This window comes from Helianthus annuus, chromosome 15 (genome assembly GCF_002127325.2).
Source record: "Helianthus annuus cultivar XRQ/B chromosome 15, HanXRQr2.0-SUNRISE, whole genome shotgun sequence".
NCBI classification, from domain to species: domain Eukaryota; kingdom Viridiplantae; phylum Streptophyta; class Magnoliopsida; order Asterales; family Asteraceae; genus Helianthus; species Helianthus annuus.
In genome coordinates this window covers 136,268,853-136,277,749 of record NC_035447.2, presented here as the reverse complement: position 1 = coordinate 136,277,749, position 8,897 = coordinate 136,268,853, and the positions used below count along the sequence as shown (strand labels likewise).

The 8,897-nt window shown below is 33.2% G+C and overlaps 1 long non-coding RNA gene across 4 annotated transcripts; it reads right to left on the bottom strand.

Annotated features, from left to right (window-relative positions):
* Positions 1-2,285: 2,285 nt before the first annotated feature.
* LOC110912615 lies at positions 2,286-5,825 on the bottom strand. 4 transcript variants are annotated; one of them, XR_002578073.2, is made up of 8 exons: positions 5,483-5,825; positions 5,238-5,323; positions 4,001-4,238; positions 3,860-3,926; positions 3,629-3,715; positions 3,065-3,190; positions 2,948-2,976; positions 2,286-2,607 (listed from the first exon to the last, which is right to left on the bottom strand). It is a non-coding gene; the product is annotated as an uncharacterized LOC110912615 (long non-coding RNA). The 4 variants fall into 4 exon arrangements; XR_002578072.2 differs by having other exon boundaries at positions 2,286-2,976; positions 5,225-5,323; XR_002578069.2 differs by having other exon boundaries at positions 2,286-2,976; positions 5,483-5,823.
* Positions 5,826-8,897: the final 3,072 nt, after the last annotated feature.

The window sequence follows — 8,897 nt, the reverse complement described above, 5'->3', positions numbered from 1 at the left end:
GTATATTAAAATCTTCCATTTTAAAAAAATTCTAGTTTATAAATAAAATTCGTATCCTTAATTCACAAGACATTCTTATAAAATTAACTAGTTTAAGAACCCGCGAGGTTCGCGGGTGGACTAAAACACAAATGAATAAGTTTAATTTATTGAAGTAATCGGTTGAATTAAATAACCGTTCAAGTAATAATAAATTAGTAAACTACAATGAGACAAATAATGTAATATCTCGAGATACATGATGATGCAAATTTGTGTAATATTGTGTTTATGGAAGATAATGGATAGTGAATTATAAGTGAACGTACTGTTTACTTATGTAGAATTTTAGGTTAATATTTAAGTGTGTGTATGAGTATACATGTTGTGTATTACATTAACAAAATTGATTAAAAAACAACAAAAATGGGTGATCTTATACATAGTATAAATCACAATCCAAATGTCTAAACTCGTTATCAATTGCAAGATAAAAATGGTAAACATATACAGTTTACATACCAGTCCCTTCATGCTTTGTTGATCATGTGCAGCCGCATCCAAACCTTTTCTTGCTATCTGCATAAATTTGATTTGTTACTAACAATAAAATAATATAAAGTATTGCATTTCTATACATAGTTAAAAATATATAGATGAAATGCGAAAAAAGATAAAAAAAACTTACTTAAAAACATTCCTATCGCCATGGCTGCTGAAGAAGCCAGTAAACACCTATCTCCAACAATCCAACTCTTGTTTCGATTATCCTACAGTAAACTCCAGCTTCGATTTTCCTCTTAATCAAATTTGCTGTCATCGAAAAATGAAAACAATATCATCTCCAACAATATAACTTTGAAGACTCGAGACCTTTTGCTTCTTTTTATATACTCATTGGCCAATAGACATATATAAACATTCATATACCTTTTGTTCTTCATTTGAAGCCACAAGTTCCATCAATTTCACTACATAAGCTATGAAACTTTTAAAACAAAAGAATGCACCAAAATTAAGAAAGCGAATGTCATTATCGAAAACCAATAAACACAAATGCAACATAATTTACTCAAAGATCCTGTTAATAAAGAAAATTATGTGTATTGGTTCTTATAGTTTTCTTCCATGACCAGGTTGATTATTCCTTTAAATAAACAATACATTACAAAAAAAAAAAAATTAACATGTAAAATGGTGAATCAATCCCGTCAGCAAAAATAAAATACCCTTACGAAATCATACATAAGGAAAATCCGAGTAACTAAAATTTCAAGATGTGAAAACCTAAAACTTTTAAATTAGAACAAAATGAAAATGCTTTCACGGGTTATGCGTTGTTTTATAAAAAATATATTTACAAAAGAATTTTATATATATGATTTCTTATAATTGGATAACCTCTTCAAACTAAAACTTTATTGGTGCTTGATTTTTTTTTTAAAAACACCGCTTTAAAGTCCCTTTTACCACGTGTTTTTCCTACCACGCCCCCTTGCTAATGTGACTGCTATTACGTAGATGTCTCCTCTTTATACCCTCCCACTCCAATTAGTCTTAAAGGGGATTGCAAATATCCAATCATGTTGTTTGTTGGATGGACGACTTCGGCCCAAAACCATGGATTGCTGGCCCTAAGAAACCCCGGCCTCGGCCCTAATCACTTCTCTTTTAAAAATTTGAAATATTACATTTTATCATATAAATTTGTTATAGGTTATTGCAATTGTTGCCATTTTATAGTATAAATTTGTTATATTATCGCTATTGCTGCTAATGAAAACAAACTTTTTTTCTCAACATAAAGTTACCATAAAAACTGTTTAAAAATAATAGTCACTAAAAGTTACAAATTAAGTTTAATTTTAAATATGCTTTAATTCTCCAAATCATTTGAGATATCGCATATTTGTTATTTTTTATGTATATGTATTTGTTATCCGGGTATATAATACACGCAGAACAGAAAGATGTGTATTAACAGTTAAACTGTATACAAAAAAATAAATAGTAATTGCGTAGCTTTTCAACGGCAATGGCGCATCAGGTTAATTATTTTCTTGTTGCCAAAAATCCATTAAACATTTCAATCATCTTTAAAGAACATGGATCCAAATACCATAAAAAATGAATTTTAGTTCATTTTTTTCTCTTAACGACCATCCAGTAATGTAATAGTGAAACAAATAGCTGAAGCTGGTGATGCCACTGATGGAATGGAGTTGAGTTCAACCGTGGTTTTCTCGGTGAAGAATGATGGTTGTTTAGGAGGTGGCAATGGCCCATCACTATATGGTTCGAAGTACTTCAAAGTCAACACATGAGTTGCATAAAGTTGCACCAAGTAGCTCAAGAGAATTCCCTGCTTTATACAGTCTCCATGCCTGAGTTATAAGTTCAACAAGGAAAGATATAAAGACAAATCCATACATAACACATTACACATCCTCATATTAAGATTATCCTGATGATGATATAAGGGAACAGACGAATCATCTTGCAAAAGTTACACGTCCAAGAAGATTATCATGATGATCTTGATGTGAGAATCCTCTGTTTTTCTTCCCAGTCACAATCCATAGTTGAACACATCAGATTTCATTGAGAAGTTTCCATTTGCTGCATACTCTAGAGGTGTACAAAAAAAACCGGTTTTAGAACCGAAATCGGGAAAAAAAACCGAAATCGGTTTTTTTTTATAACCGGTTTTGGAACCGAACCGAAGTGCCGGTTTGGGATATTTGTCTTCGAAACCGGTTACAAAAAACCGGTTTAAACCGGAAAAAAAACGATTTTTGGAATAAATCGGTTAAAATCCGACAATAACCGGTTGGACCGGTTATTGTTTTGAGGTAAAAAACCGGTTGGTAACCGAAACCGGTTATAAAAAACCGGTTTTTGATTTTGATGAAAAAACCGATTCGGTTAATAACCGAAACCAGTTTTTGAAAAAATTCGATTTGTACACCTCTAGCATACTCCGGAGATATGTAGCCCCTGAGTTGATGTAACGGCCTTATTAGCTTATGTAATATTAATAAATGCGACAAGAATTCAAGTGTCTAAGTAGGTCATAAATTCTTACAAAGTCCCAACTACTGTGTTAGTATTTGCTTCACTCTCTTGTCCATGAAATCTTCTAGCCACACCAAAATAAGATATCTTGGGATTCATGTCAAGATCAATTAGAATGTTGCCAGCTTTCAGATCTCTGTGAATAAACAAACACAAAAGCAAGGTTTTTATCACAAAAAAACAAACCCAACCCAAACTTGTTTGACCCGTTTCATGTCTAACTTGCAACCTCTAGTTCTTCATAAACAATATTCTTCCAAGAATATAGTATAGCCCCCAACTTTTAAAGTGTTAATTCTTTCTAGATAAGTATTGGAACCTAAAGTTTCACATGAACATGTGGGTTGACTTTATGTCTCATTAAACTTGAATGATGTTGATTCATCTGATCGGAAACTTATATTAAAAGATTACTAATTATGAGGCATCAAGTTTACCAAATATGTAATAAATTGAATTTAAAAAAAAACTTGAGACTCTATAATGGAAGAAAATTAATGTACCTGGGTGGTTTCATTATTCTCATGCCAAGAAACTTAGTAATGAAAAACACGATTTTAAAGTAAGAACTAACCTGATTGGAACCATCCTTTAAGCTGCATATATTCTGTAACATAGTCGGGCATTCCTCAACCAGGGTCTTAGGCCAATGCGCGACCATCTGTACAAAATACACATACCACTAATTAACCAATGTTTAGATCTATTAATTTAGTCTTTTGTTATATGAGTTTGATCCAGAACATCAGTTGTTTAATTGTATAATATCACATTTTAGATGATAGAATAGTTACTCGGGATTCACCTATTCACCAGAATTAAACCGCTAGTCGCCGGAAAACCAAGGTCGTAGCCAGAGTAGTCGTGAGGCACTGAAACAAAACCCAAACGTCCTTGACGTATGCGATCTAAACAAAAATAGAATCATGAACCTGAAAAAGCTTACCTAAGTACTCGCCGGAACCCTAGCCTGACCGGAATCTGATATGACGCTGCAGTATGGGTTTAACCCCACCAAATCAGGCACAGGTAATCGTGATTAGTGCTGGAATTTCATCTCTACCGAAAACGCCTACCGTTGATGCAGATCTGATCGTAGATGAGACATACAAACCTGTTCTTGAAGGAACATCCAATGGGAGATCACTATTGGAAACCCTATCCATCTCTGATTTGATTTCACTCTGAAATGAAGATTAAAAGTCAGGCGTTGATAGTAAATAATAGAGAGAGAGTGTTTTGGCTTTTGAAATTTGAATTCTGGGAATGAGGTAATACTGGTTATTAATTGCAGACTATTTTTGATTTAGGGATTTGCATAATGCCATTTTGGTGTTGCAACAGAACATGGATTTTCAAATTCCAATGACTGTATACAACTCAACATTAAAGATAAAAATGAAAAAATCTATGAAGATTACACATAGGATGTAATTAAGGTTATAATTGAGCAAAACCCAATTTGATTAGTGAATAATTAAGAAAACCCTAATTGAATTGTTTGTAAATAATTAAGCAAAATCCAGATCATAAACCCTAAAAACCACAAATTGAGCAAAAACCCATATTGATTAGGGAATAATTCAGCAAAATCGAAATCATAAACCCTAGAACTGACAAACTAAAAAAAATCCCAAATCAATATAATGCATAATTAAACAATACCCAAATTGATCATTGAATAATTAAGCAAAACCCAAGCTAAATTATGAATAATTAAGCAAAAAAAAGATCATAAACCCTAAAAAAACATAAATTTCTTATAGGAAACAAAGATTTCCAGAACTCAAGATCAGTATTGGGTGCTTCAGCAACTTTAGCAGCCCAAGAGATCAACATAATGGCTGATCCAGCAGCAAGTGAAAAGTTGAAGTCAACCAAGGGTATGGAAAAACATTCAAAACCTTCTTATTATAAATATTAAAAATCACATTCAAAAACCACCATGTTGCAAAATAAACACCAATTTTCACCCTCTTTGCTGCTTCAATTTTCTCAACACCATCAGATCTATCAGCTTCATACGCCTTACAAACAACCCTCCGATCATCAAGTTCAAATTTAAAAGAGATCAAAGAATTAAAGAAATTCAAAAACAAAAACAAAATCATAAATCCAGATAAAAATCATAAATCAAAAATAAAATACAACCGTAAATATAAACAACTACCAAGAGAACGAACCGGCGTCGAGGTAAAGGAGATCTAACGGCTGAACACGAGTGTAATCAAACAAAGGTTCGAGTTCTTCTTTCTTCTGGTGTTTCCGTCTACATATAAAGTAACTATGAAGAATCGCCATAGAGTAGAACAGTATGTAGACATTGAGTATGTGGGGTTTATGAGATCAAAATCAAAAAGCCAAAAATATGATTAACATGATTCGAATCAGAGAACAAAAAATCAAAGATCAAAAAGGAAAAACATACTTGTGATTAATATTGATTTGTGTACAGAAGAGGAACCCAATTTCTGCTGAAAAAATGTGAAACAAAACCAAATCAAGATTACTGATTTCTGCTGAAAAAGCATTAGACAATTCTTCTCTTGTGAAACAAAACCAAATCAAGATTACAATCGATGAATCAAAGATATATAGGGTCTTATTGACTGTAGATGGAATGGGATAGTGATTAGGGTTAGGTAGATGAAGGACTGAACGCACAAGAAAGAGAAAAAGATAGAGATGGAAAGAGGCAGGATATGAAACTGAAATTAGGGTTTAAAGAAAGCTGCTGAAAAAAGAGCAGACGCATTGTGTGGTTTTACCGCTCAAATTGATTCAAGAAGGAACGATAGAAGGCCATGTGGCAATAATAGGATTAAATAATGCCAAGTGGCACCAAAGTGTTTTGTTTTAATATAGATAATAGATCAGACATTCTCATAAAATTTATCAGATTTTAGAAAAAGAAAGAAGAAAAAAAAAGCATAAAAAGTAGTAGATTGGTTACAGCGAACAGGTAGCTGTTAAAATATAAAGAGTATATTCTCTAATTCATATCTCAAACATATTGGGCCTTACATATATGGGTTTATATATATTGTTATTTGGGCTGTTATGTTTGTTACTTTGGGCTGTTAAGTCGTTAACAGGTTGTTATGGGCTGGAGGTCTATTCGAGCATGTTATGAAGGTATAAGGGTGAAAGTGTAACTTTGTTACTCATCTGATTATATAAGAGAAGAGAGAGAAGGTCACAATTATTGATGGAAGATATTTCTTAGGGTTTCACTTTCACTTTCATTCTTTCTCTGTATCTTGTACTTGTTCATCCGGTGTTGAAGTTCTTCATCTTGTGTTGTGATCTCAGTTTTGAGATCGTTGTTGTTACAGAGATTTGTTAACCTCTTCGTCTGTATCCTTTGTATTTTCTGGTTGTATTTTGTTTAGAGTTCAACAGATTATTTCAATCTGTTGAACATTTGCTTTGTACTGTTAAAGATCTCATAATCTTGAGATCTAGGGTTTTGGTTGGGTTCTTTTAGGGTTGGATAATCAATAAAGTTTTGTCATTAATTTTGTCACTATTTCTGGTGTGTTTGTGTATTTCTGGTGTTCTTGGTTTAGATCTATACCATTTTACATGGTATCAGAGCATCTCAGGCTCTGTATCACAGATCTAAGTCTTCCGCTGTTAGATCTATTTGTTTTTTTGTATTGATCTGTTGTTTGTTTTTTTGTAGATCTATAGTCTTACTGATCTTGGGAAGTGTGACGGTGTGGATCTTGATATTGTTCTTCTCGAGCTTGATTGGTGAAGGCTATGTTTGTCTCTTAAACCCTAGAAGGATTCAGAGCAAACTGACCAGTTTATATTGTCTTCTTTGTATGAACTGTAACCCTAGAAGGTTACAGAATTCATATTGCTTGGAGTTGTTTGCACCCACTGTGAGATTGTTCTTCTCTCCTGCTTAGTTTTGTTTTGTTGATTGGTTTAGTTGAAGTCAGGGTAGTGAGGACCGGCACTCTTGTTGCTTGTTTGTTTGGATTTGGTTATTATCTGTTTTTTCTGTTATCTCTTTGTTATTTGTTGTTGTTGCATTGAGTTAGTATTTTAGTGGTTGGCTTATGTATTAAGACCTGTCCAGGCACTATAAGTGATGAACCTGGAATCTGGACACTGATACAGCTTCGCCTTAGGGTATTTTGTGTATTCATCTTGATCAGTGTCTGTTGTTGGTTGATTCTTTATTTGTGAATCTGTTTGTTGCTTATCTTGTGTGTTATCATGACTGTTCCTGAGCCAGATGCTAGTACATCTCAGACTTTGATAAGTAAATTAGATGTTGGAGATCCTTTATATCTCCATCCTAGTGACTCTAGTGCTTTGACTATTGTTAGTGTTAAGTTGAAGGGTACTGAAAACTACTCTGTATGGTCTACTTCTATGAAATTGGCTTTAGAAGCCAAGAATAAATTTGGTTTTGTTAATGGAAAATGTGAAAGATCCACTGAGGATCAAGTGCTTGCTAGTCAGTGGGATAGGTGTAACTCTGTGGTGTTAACTTGGCTTTTGAATTCTGTATCTGAGGAACTGTTTTTAGGTTAAGTTTTTTCTACACTTGCTTCAGAGGTTTGTGAGGATTTAAAAGAAACCTATGACAAGATAGATGGTTCTGTGGTTTATGATTTATATAAAAAAATAAATTGTATCTCTCAAAATGGTTCAACTGTGGCTGACTATTATAATAGACTGACCACTATGTAGAAACAGTTTGATGCTATGCTCAAACTGCCCACATGTTGTTGTAAGGCAGCTAAAGACTATAATGATTTTACAATGTTAATCAAGTTAATGCAGTTTCTTATGGGATTAGATGATGTTTATCAACCAGTAAGAACAAATCTGTTAACCAGAGAAGTATTTCCATCTGTCAAGGTTGCTTTTTCTGTGGTTTCTAGGGAGGAATCACATAGGATGTCTAGTAGTGGGTCAAAAGGTCAGAATGTATCTTTTGTATCTAAGTCAAATCAGTCTTTTGAGTGTAAAAAGAAAGCACCTAATCAAAGAGGACCTAATCCTAATCTAAAATGTACACACTGTAATATTATAGGTCACACAGTTGATAGATGTTTTGAGTTAATTGGTTATCCTCCAACTTTTAAAAGAAGACCTAATACTATATCTGGTAAAACTACATTAACTGGTAAATCAAATGCTTCTGTTGGGTCTTCTGCTAGTACATCTACTTCTGGTTTAACTTTTACATCTGAGCAGATAGCAAAGTTGTTAAGTTTAGTTGGTGAAAAATCTGCTAATGTGTCTACTTCTGATGTGGAATCAACAAGTGTAGGAAGTGAGTCCTATACTATTAATAATTGTGTTAGTTGTTCTAGTTCTATGTTCTTTGGAGGTGTTTTTTTGTTGGATTGTTGACTCTAGGGTAAGTCAACACATGGTGAATAGTGATAAAGACATGTTTAATATAGTTGATGTGTCTGAATTTGATCTTAAAGTTGGTCATCCTAATGGAGCTAGTGTTAAAGTTTTAAAAATTGGTAACATCAAACTTATGAATAACATTATCTTAAAAGATGTGTTTTATGTCCCAGGGTATCATGTCAATCTTTTGTCTGTTCATAGGTTAGCCAAAGATAACAACATTAATGTGGTGTTTAATGAAATTAGTTGTGTCTTACAGGATTCCAAATCAAAGAAAAACCTGGTGACTGGTAGTCAAGATAGTGGTCTATATTTTGTAGGTAAAGATGGTAATTCTGTGAATGTTTGTTATAATAGCTTTGTTAAATCTAGTTTGTGGCATAGCAGATTAGGTCATCCATCTGATCAAGTTCTAACTGTGTTAAAAGAGAGTGTTAAAACCATTGAACATGGACCTT